Below are 11052 nucleotides of genomic sequence, written 5' to 3'. Positions count from 1 at the left end.
CAGCATGGTCAGGACCCAGGGACATCAGCCAAGTCTCAAACTTCCAACCCCCAGCATGGAGACTGAGCATGGGAGATGTAGGTTAAGTCAGGAAGTAGAATGAACCCTGTTTCCTCTACTTCAAGATACACTTAAAATTTTTTTCAACTCATTTTTAATTTTTTTATTAAAATGTCAAACATTTAAAAAAAAAAAAATAGAATAGGGCCGGCCCAGTGGCTCATGTGGTTGGAGCTCCGTGCTCCTAACGTGGAAGGCTGCCGGTTCGATACCCACATGGGCCAGTGGGCTCTCAACCACAAGGTTGCCCATTCAACTCCTTGAGTCCCTCAAGGGATGGTGGGCTGTGCCCCCTGCAACTAGAAAACGGCAACTGGACCTGGAGCTGAGCTGCGCCCTCCACAACTAAGACTGAAAGGACAACAACTTGACTTGGAAAAAAGTCCTGGAAGTACACACTGTTCCCCAATTAAAAAAAAAAAAGACCTGTTCCCCTTCCCCAATAAAATCTTAAAAATAAAAATAAAAAGTGTTAAGGATTTCAAGATGGTTAACAGCAGAGCACTGAACCAAGCATGGGCCTTTCTGAGTGTGAAGTGCTGTCCCACTGCACAGGTCGAATGCCCCTGAGCCAGCCTGGCTCTTCCCAGGACTGGAGACACAGTGGCAGATGAGACAAAAGCTTTGCTGGCCAGGAGGGGTGGACAGACCCAGATCCTGAGACTCTTCACCCCGACACTTGCCATGATGGGAAGAGCTCCTGACGAGGGTTTCCTGACCTGGCTTCTAGGCCTGGTTCCATCTCCTGCTTTAGGTCTTGTTCTCCCTCCAATGAAAGTAATCTCTCACCTGTCTGGCCTTCCTCTCTGTTAATGCAAGAATCAAATGAGACAATGCCTGTCATGGTTCATCGGTGAGCATCTGGTGATACAAATAAGAGTCATTGAGATGAGAATGTAAATGGCATAGGGAGGTGGCCCTTGTGCGTCCCTGCCCTTTACAGGGTGACAGCTCCTCTGGACTGAAAGTGTTGGAGGTGGGTGAGTCACAGGCGGAAATACTGATAAGGAGCAATGATCAAGGGGACCAACGGATCGACCAACGTCTTGCTGCTGGAAAGTCTCCAGAACTTTCTCCTTTGCAAATCACTACGGGAAAGGAAGAGCCTCTTACCTTCTGGAGGCTTTTGTTTTTTTCAATCTCTACTTATAAACAGAGATGTAGGCACTGTCAGCTGTCGTAGCTCTGCCCAGCTGGCCTCCAGGTACCTAGTGTGGGCCACAGAACAGGACAAACTTACCTGCATTGCCTTTTAGCAATGGCTGTGAGAAAGGTTAGAGTCACATTTGTGGCTCCCAGGTTGCAAGGACTGAGGCCTCTTGGCTTTGACTTTTCTTTCCTCTTCTCATGCTGTATATGCAGACTTTCCTTGAAACCATCAGGAAAATTCCCTGTATCCGTAAAAAGAAACAAAGGTCAAGGGCAAGACAAAGCGCTCTTGTCTTGAATAACTACTTGCAGAAATACTTAAATTCCGAACAGAGCACAGCTCCTGTGTGTCCGAATAAAAATAATGTGGTCAAATGACTTGAATCCAAACGTGTGGCTTTTGAGCCCTAGTGTCTTGTGTCCAATGGGGATACTATTTACTCCTTTTCAGAGGTATTGTGGAGACCAAATGAAATTTTCTTTAGAAAGTCCCCACACCCCAGACAGATGGAACTCACAAGGACCCGACCCTCACATCCTGTTGGACACCCATTCCACCCCAGAGAATTGAAGGCCGGCGGTAGGTTGTATGCAGTGAGCCAGGAGGTCTCTCCACAAAGCTCCATTCTACTCTCGAATAGGTCAGTGTCTGGGTTTTTTTTTCTAGATCCTCTACCAAGATGCTTCTCCTCTAGTTCTACGTACCTGGTCCCTGGTTTGAGAACTGCCTTAAAGTGACGCCAGGAGTGAGGGCCCCCGTCATGTTGCCTGTGTTGGAATGTACTTTCAAATACTTTAGAATAAATAGTATGATGTCTGTATGTGAAAATTAACTTATATAGTCATGTGCTTAGAATAGGCGATACATGCACAGGGTTAAAAAATCAAAACAGTGTAAAATGTGTTACAGGGAAAAGTCTTGCTTTCCCCTTCTCACCCCATTTCCAATCCCCTTTCCCACCACTACCCCTGGGGTAATTTAATTTTGTGTTTCCTTGCAGAGACTCTTTTGGCAATTATAAGAACATAGAAATATAAACTCTCATTCCCCTCTAGCGCCAGGTACACAAAATATAGCATATTATTCACTCACATGTCTGCACTCTGCTCTTTTCACTGAATCCTATATCCTGGAGGTCTTTCCTCACCAGTTCCCAGGGGGCTGCCTTAGTCTTTCATTTCATCAATAGAGTGTCTCATGATACAATTGTACTAAATGTTATTTAAGAAACATGTAAAATTATTTAGTGGGCATTTTGGTTGTTTCTAGTTGTAGTCCAACTTTAATCCACATCCTAGGAATCTGGCAAGTTAGCATCTGAAGCCGTCTAATCAGGAATCCACATTCCAGAGGTAGCGAAAGTAAGATTCAAATATCGCTGGCAATCTAAAGGGTTCCATAATTACCGTATGAGACATCAGAAATAGTTTTTCATTTTTCATGGGGGAAATGAATGCTGTTCAATGTGGTTAGTTGGAAAGATGTTACAATACCCACCACCCCTGCAAGGGCAGGCCTAACCTTCTGGAGGTCCTGAGCTCCGTTTGGTGCTGGGGTTCCCCACTTCAGGGCTCTAGCACCTGACTCACTGTACATTGGCCGATCCTACCGTGAGAATATTATTTCACCCACCTCGGAGCAAACATCTTATGCAAGGTGATAGATACATCCCTGACTTTATAAGAATAGGTTGTATGACTGCTTTTATGCAGGCTTGCTCTTGGCGGAATTTGGTCGAAGACTTGCTTTTATTGTAACATGCCACCACGGGAGAAATTGAGGGAAGGGGACAAATTGCCTCTATCTACTTCCCATTCCTAGAGGTTATTGAGAGCACATGACATGTGCTGGAAGACCAACCACGTTAGCTTAGGTCATTTCCAACAATCATGAAGTCACATCTTGTCCTAAATCAGAGTGAAAGTAGAAAATTAAATAAAAATTACCTTTGGAAATCCCTTAAAATTTCTAAAACTTACACCCCACATGGTTTTGTATATACAACCCTTTATCAGTTCCTATGATTGTTAGTCAAGGCTTTTCTGGGACCCTTAAATTATTCTTTCTTTTTTTTTCAAGGACCTTGGCAAAACCCACCTGCCTGGCCCCTTGTGGACAGGCTACACATTCTCTGCCACTGATCAGGAACCATTTAAAATAACCCACACGTTCATTGCACAGGTTCACCAGCACTGCTCCCATTGCTGTGTACCATAGTGACGCAAAGGGAGTGACACCTAGACGTTAGGTTTGAATTCCCATAAGTTAAGTGCACTTAAGAACAACTGTGCCAAGGAAGAGCCCTGAAGAGGTAGAGACTCTCCAGGGACCTAGATACCAAAATCCAGGACAAAGACAGCTAAACAGGACATTCACAGGTAGGCCTGGGCAGAGAAAGCCAACACATTTGTTTAAGGAATAGCTCTACTAGAAGTGAAAGTTTAAAACAAAGCAAGCAAGGGAGTTCTGACGAAACTCCATCCTTTAATATTCTACAGATGCTAAAATAATTTCTGGTGACCATAGAGTTCCAAAGAAAAACTGCTTATGACACAATTTTCAGCGGGGGGGAACCCACAATGAATCACACAGTATTTTCTGATTACTCTAACTTTAACTAACTAGACACTAAATTAGGAGAGAATACACCCAAATTGTTGCGACACAATGATGGGATTGAGTGAACTTTTTTTTTTCTCTTTTCTGTTCTCCAACTCTCTGCCATATGGCTATATGGTTTTGATAATTTTTAAAAAAATTATAAATACAGAGAGGTTATACAAAGATGTTAGACAAAAGATGGAAAGAATAACAATGATTAAATCCAAATTACTTAAAGCTACCACTGGATTTTGTTAAAAGTTTTTGCCGAATCTCCAAATGCAGAGAGAGAGAGAGAAAATGAGAGAGAGAAATTTAGTTCTGTAAACTCAAGCAAATTCATTAGAAGACAACCCAAAAAAGCCCAAGCCTGCTGCATCTTGCAGGGCAGGCCTTGACAATGGCTCTGGGTAGTCAAAGACACGGTTACTGGAGACAGCTGGCAGGCATTCCAAAATGGCTGTTTGTTTGACCACAACTTCCACAGAGGAAGAGTCCACACTTCAGCTGCTGGTCAGCCCCTTGACCATCTCCAGCCCATTTCTGGCCCTGACATCAGGGAGCACGTATTTTCCCAGAGTCAGGAAAGTGCTCCCAGGAAGTGCAAAGACTGGCCCTGGCTTGGCAGGGTGCTGTCCTAGGGCCAAAATTCAAGTTTCTAGGAAAGTGCCTAGAATTAGGCCTGTGGCTGTTCTCAGTATAAAACCCATATATCCCCTTCTGACTACGGGAAGCAAAGGGAGCTAAGTGCGAGAGCAGCATCTTCATGAGGACCGGGAACAGGAAAACCATGGATCTCGTCTGTTGTGTTGCTGATGGCCTCTTTCCAGGCCCCTGTGCTCAAAGAATCCAAGATTAAAAACTGTGGTGCCTTGGTCCAATCTGGTTCCTGCCTAATCAGAAAACATGGCATGAAGTGAAAACGCTTCACAGACAGATTCCTGAAGACCTATTATGAGCCAGCCACTTCGTAAGGTTCTAAACTAATGGCAGAGAGGAAATGTCTACACCGACCCCACTTGGATTCAGTAAGTGCCGCAAAGGTGTTGAGCCCAGAGGGGAGTTTCTACCTGTCCAGGGAGCCAGAAAGGCTTTACAAAGGAGACGATGCCTGAGCTGGTCTCAAAGGAAAGATTTGCCAGGTAGAAAAGATGATAGTCCCAGCAGAAAGGAAGGCAGGCAGGGCAAAGACCCTCAGAGGTGGGCTCTCCGAGCTTCTTTAATGGAATTGCATTTATATCGAGATTTTGATAAGTCGCTCTCTGAGGTCACTTTCCTAACTGGAAATCTCCCAGTACAGTGACATGCTTTTTCTGGGAACTTAAAAGGGATTTATTTTATTTTTAAACTAATAAACACTGCACTACCCTAACAGGCTGAATTAGGCTTGAAAACAGTCAGACAGAAAAGGTGAGAGTTTGAGATGGCCAGTTCGGCTTCCCGTTTGAGCAAAATTTGTAAGAATATATTATATCAAGAGCAAGTCATATTACTCAAATAGCTTAAACTTTTGATCTCAAAGGTAACAAATCTCAGCCAAGAAGTCTTTATGCTGACTTTGAATTTGTCTCCATCCTACGTAGAGCTCCTCCCTGGATCAGAAACCTACTTATCTGAGCTGACTGGAGATGGGGATGGATGGTAGACAGGAGAAAACACTACTGAGCTCACTCTGCAAAATGGGATGCTCGATAAAGTGAAGAAAGGCAGACTGCCCACAGCCTTATAATGAACCAACAGCTGTATAGGAGCATTTCCAGAAACTTTCCCGAGTTCGAGCAAGTCTGCACCCAGACAGACATGTGCCTTCACCACTACTTGGAAACAAGCAGGTCACTCCCCACTTGCAAACTGCCTGCAACTTGTGCAGGCGCTGCCTTCCATTCAGGACCAGCCTTGGCCAGGGGTCATTTCCAACTCATCTAGAAGCAAAATAGTTGTGAATTGTTTGAGGGGTGGGATGTGGGGGTGGGACGTTGTAACGTCCCTATGTAATTTGCTAATTGATATGATTTTCCTGCTCTCTCACTTCGCCTCTACCGTTTCAAGCCCCTAATCCCTACACCTCCCACCTGGCCATCCAAATGGAAAAGCTGCTCCAGGCGCCCAGGCCTGTGCAAAACCGTCACATCTCAGAAATGAATGAGGCGGTGTTGATTTTGCCACCATCCAAAAACACTCCATGTGGTGAAAGGTAAAAATGCAAACATCATGTTTGTTGAAAACTGGAAACATCTAGAGATAAGACACATACAGAGGGTGCCAAAAAAATGTATACACATTTAAGAAAGGATAAAACTGTTATCAAAATTGTAATACTCAATATATACTGATAACAAAAGATGAATACAAGTCACGTTTGACTTCTGCAATGACAAGAGGTGCTCAGAGTGGTTACCATCAGTGTAATTTTAATACAGATTTTTCCTTTCTTAAAATGTGTATATATTTTTATGGCACCCTCTTTATACGAGGTTTTCCAGGTATTTCATTAAATTTTTCCTTTTTTATTACTGAAATCTTTTAAATATTTTATTACTTAAAAATTCTGAGATCCACTTGAAGTGATGGTCACCACCACTAATCATTAGGGAAATGCAAATCAAAACCAAGTGAGATACCAGTTCACACGCATTAGGACGGCTCTTATAAAAAAAACAAAACAGAAAAAAAAAGAAAAACAGAAAACAAGTATTGACAAGGAAGTGGAGAAATTGGAATCCTCGTGCACTGCTGATAGGAATGCAAAATGCTGCAGCTGCCTGTTTGCAGCTGTGGAAAACAGTATGCTGGCCTCTAAGGTTAAACATGGATAACCGTATGATCCAGCCATTTCACTTCTGGGTATTTACCCAAAAGCACTGAAAGCAGAGTCTTGAAGAGATATCAACACATCATTGTTCACAGCGGCATTATTCACAATAGCCAAAAGGTAGAAGAAACAACTCAAATGTCCACAGATGGGTAAATGGATAAACAAAATGTGGTATCTACGTACAAAGGACTGTTGTTCTAGCTTAAAAGGAAATGAAATTCTGACACAGGCTACACCACAGATGAACCTTGAGGATAGTAGGCTAAGTGAAATAAGCCAGACAAAAAAGGACGACTATTATGTAATTCCACTTGTAGGAAGTACCTAGGCCAGTGAAACTTATAGAGACAGAAAATGGAATGGTGGTTACCAGGGCCTGGGAGATATTACTGTTCAATAGGTGCAGAGTTTCTATTTGGAGTGATGAAAAATTTCTGGGGACAGATAATGGTGCTGGTTGTACAGCAGTGTGAATGTACTTAATGCCACTGCACTGTACACTTAAAAATGGTTAAGATGGTTAGTTTTATGTTGTGTGTATTTTACCACAATCAAAATAGCTGACAAATAATAAAAGAAAATGTCACAGAGCTCTTGGGAAGAGTTAATATTTAAACCATATAGATAAAGCAGAGGTCCCACTTGATTACTCCAGGCTCGCTCAGACATTAGTTCAGCAGACAGTTACGTGCACTTTCAGAGGTGTACATACTCATATGGAATTAACACCGTTCTGTTTTTTATTCAATCTTTACAAAATTATAGTCACATTCAGCATTGTGTCCAATCACATTCAAGGCCGCGCTATTTCTCTTACTACATTTATTTCTGGTTTCTTTATTGGATTTTCTTCTAATTTCTACCTCTCCCTCATGGCATTCTAAGGCTTAGCTTAAACCCCATTTCCTCTGTGCCTGATGACTCTGGGTTAACAGGATCTCCCCTGTCTTTAATTCCTAACAGGTTAGAGGCATACGGGACTTAGAAAGGCTTTGGTGTGGCCTGGAAACAGCACATGGCCACCCTCACCCCTGCATTGCACTGTGTTACACCTTTTTATCTCTGACAAGATCATCCCCACTCAATTATGAGCTTCCTGTGCATTTCCCAGCACACAGCCCAGCGCTCGGCGCTAACAGGTACTGGGAAAGAATTCAAAAGCAAAAACTAAAACAATTAAATCAAAATTGTATTGCTTAATTAGTGCTTTCCTGGTGAATCTCTGAGTCATGCTGGGCACGTAGAAGCTCTTGGCAGACAAGGAAATATATACACGTCTGCCTTGCTTCTCTGTTTTACACCTGGCAGCACTAGTGTGTTTTATCCATTTCATCCCAATGTTTGGAAAAATCCATGAGCCAGCACCCAGCTCTGGCTACTGAGCATATGGTGACGCTTTTCCTGGAGAAGCTGCTCCCAAGGGACAGGTCCTCATTCACCTGCTGCTCGTCCTCAGCGAGTCCCAGGTGGGAACAAGCCCTTCCAAGAAAACAATTTAAAGATGAATCAAAAATAACACTCGATGGGGCAGAGGTGAGGGTCGCATTTTGTTGCTGTGGTTATTGTTGTTGTTTTGGAAAAGCTCTGTAATGGGAGTGTAACCAGGCCTGCCCGAGAGGACGAAACAGGTCAGACTATGGGACTCCAACTTGCATTCACTCGAAAATAGAAAAGTGTGGGTTCTAATGTTATTTGCCAGCTAAAGGGCAAAGAGAATTTCTCAGGTATCTGCCTGGAAACTTCTAGAGCCTCTTACCAGGTAGCTCATTAAACACTGGCAGGACGGGGGTTGGGTTCCTTATTGGTCACAGGGCTCTGGAGAGAACAGGATCCCAGGACTAGCTTTGGTGAGAACTGGGTGAGAACTGGGTGAGAATCTTTGTGCTTTCTAAGCTAGCTCTCCAAGATCAAACAATCTAGTGACTTTTTTTTCCCTTTTACCGCTTTATTAAGGTATAATAGACATACAATAAACTGCATATTTAAGGTGGACAATTTGACACATTTTTGTTATATGTATACACCTATAAATCATCACCTTAATCATGATCTGGAATGTTTTCTTCACCTAAAGTTTTCCTAATGCCCTTTGGAAACATTCCTTCCCTCCACACTCCCATCCCTAGGCAACAACTGGTCTGATTTTTCACTAAAGGTTAGTTTGAATGTCCTAGAGTGTCATATAAATGGAGTTGTGCAGGATACACTTGTTTTGGTCTGGCTTTTTTCACTTCAGCATCAACATTTTGAGATTCATTCATCCTGTTGCACATATCAGTAGTTCATTCATTGCTCTTTGCTACCCAGCAATATTGCACTGTACAAACACATAATTTGTTCATCCATCCAGCTGTTGGTAGACACTGAGGTTGCTTCCGGTTTGGGGCTATTACCAAAAACGCTTCAATATTCATGTGCAATGTTTGTGTACAAGTTTTTTTGTGGACCTGTTTGCCTTTGTCTTGGGTAAATACCTAGGAGTAGAATGGCTGGGTCATATCATGGGTTTTTAATCTAAGCCCAAAGAGCCCTGGGGTTTCTGCTTAGACTGGGAAAACAGGATGGGGAACAAGGTCCCAGTTCCCATTTTAAACAGAGCAGAAGCTACAAGGGTATCTTCACGTAGTTAGCTTCCTCTGTCAGCTTTTCTTTGAAGACAGGTTTCGATAGCCAAGAAAAAAAATAAAGTTTGAAAATCCAACTCTCCTTCTAACTACCCACCCCTCATCTTTTTACAAATAAAGAGATCTGAGTTTGCAAGTTTGGCAGACCAGATACTAAGTTGCTGCACTTTCCTAGGTCTGGGATTCTAGCCCAGTGACCATGGCCTCCTTCAATTCATCACTTTCACTTCCCAGGGGAGTTTGGAAGCTGCTGTAGTGTCAGGTTAGTAGCACATAGAATCATATCCCAAATATGTGGGCATTTCCTTCAGAAGCCCATAAAACCGGACACAGCAGACAATGTAGGCCAACAGGTCAAGAAGGCATTGCTAAGGGGACTTTCCACAGCTGCAAGTCCAGAGAATTACACTGAGGGGCCCTCCAGTAAGTCTGAGGCAGACAATGCCAGATGGAAAAGGCTTATCGTGCCTGTGTGTCTTTCACCCTCCGGGAAGGGGAGAGAGGAGATGCTTCTCTGGGGACCCCTCCTCACTCACCACTCTTGCAAGGAAAATGAAAGGTCTTTCCTCAAAGCCACTCCAGCCTGGAAGACCCTGTAGGCATGAAGTGCTGAGGACAGAAGCTGAGCTAGTTCATTTCCTGTCCTCAGCTGTTTCAGATGAGTTGCCCCTACTGTGGCTCCTCTGGTCCGTGCTCTCAAGTAATTTACAGACGAGGCCAGAGAGGGAGACTGGATCCCATGGACCCTCACAGGTTCAGACTTGATCTCAAGAGCAATGAGAGACCACAGAAGGGTTTCCACAGGAAAAGGCTGATCCCATTTCAACATTGTTTAGCACCCCAGGGAAGTAGGGAGAATAGTAATAACACAGTTCTCCAGGAGCCGCCTCTGATGAAACAAGACCAAAGGAGGTAAAGTACGGAACAGAGGTACAAGCAATTTGATGAGAGATCCGAAAGGTAGCCTGATCAATTCCAAGTGCAAGATTCAGAGCTGGCTTCTTCTAGGAGGCAGCACGTAAATCGCCTTGAAGGATATGGTGGTTTGGATGAGCAGAGGGAAGGAAGGAAGGCTTGGAGGCCTGGAAATGGAAGGCCAGCTTCAAGACTCTGGGGGCCAGCAGAGTGGCCTGTCGGGAGGAGGAGGCAGGAGAAGCAGGTTATGACAGAACTGCACGGTGTATTAAATAGCATGCTGAGGATATGTGGCTTTTTGTGTAGGGAGAGGGATAGGCTCACTGATAGGTGAGCCCTGCTCATGCCCCCAGCAGAAACCTGGTGCCAGGCCAGCTTCCCAGGTAACACCAGGGCTTTACTTACCTGTGTAGATTCCAGAAAACTGAGCCTTGCTAATTTCTCCCATGCAGGTCCTTGCTCGGGGTCACCTCTGAGGAGAGCAGGGAATTAAGGGCCACTCAGCTGCATGCTTGCCACTCCCCTCCCCCTCCCGTGTTCAGGAAGATCAGGTTACAGGCTATGGGTCCTGGCAATGAGGAATATTTATTCATAAATAAATGAATGAATGGAGGGATGAATATGTAATCGAAACCTTCTAGGGGAAGGCACAAAAGGATTTGTGTGTGTGTGTGTGTGTCCCAGGTGTGTGTGTAAAAGGAAAGAGGAGCAGGTGCAGTCCCACCCTTTGTCACAGAGTAATGGGGCGGGGGTGCTTCTGAAGAAGGGGAGAAGGTTGTGACTGTCTGAGCAGAAACTTCAGGGTTGCTATCCTGCAGCGCCATCTCCATCATCATCTCTCCCGTACACACTCCCCCACGCCAATGGCCACACACAGGGCCAACATC

The 11052-nt window shown here is 44.1% G+C and overlaps 1 long non-coding RNA gene across 1 annotated transcript; it reads right to left on the bottom strand.

Moving 5' to 3' along the window:
- Positions 1 to 666: 666 nt before the first annotated feature.
- Positions 667 to 10648, bottom strand: LOC141573144 (uncharacterized). Its single transcript, XR_016020992.1, has 3 exons — positions 10571 to 10648; positions 1301 to 1451; positions 667 to 866 (listed from the first exon to the last, which is right to left on the bottom strand). It is a non-coding gene; the product is annotated as an uncharacterized LOC141573144 (long non-coding RNA).
- Between the last annotated feature and the right edge of the window lie 404 nt (positions 10649 to 11052).

Source organism: Rhinolophus sinicus, chromosome 4 (genome assembly GCF_057876585.1).
Source record: "Rhinolophus sinicus isolate RSI-liver-muscle chromosome 4, RSI-T2T, whole genome shotgun sequence".
Lineage (NCBI taxonomy): Eukaryota > Metazoa > Chordata > Mammalia > Chiroptera > Rhinolophidae > Rhinolophus > Rhinolophus sinicus.
The sequence above is the reverse complement of the archived record's forward strand: the minus strand, read 5'-3'. Positions and strand labels throughout refer to the sequence as shown.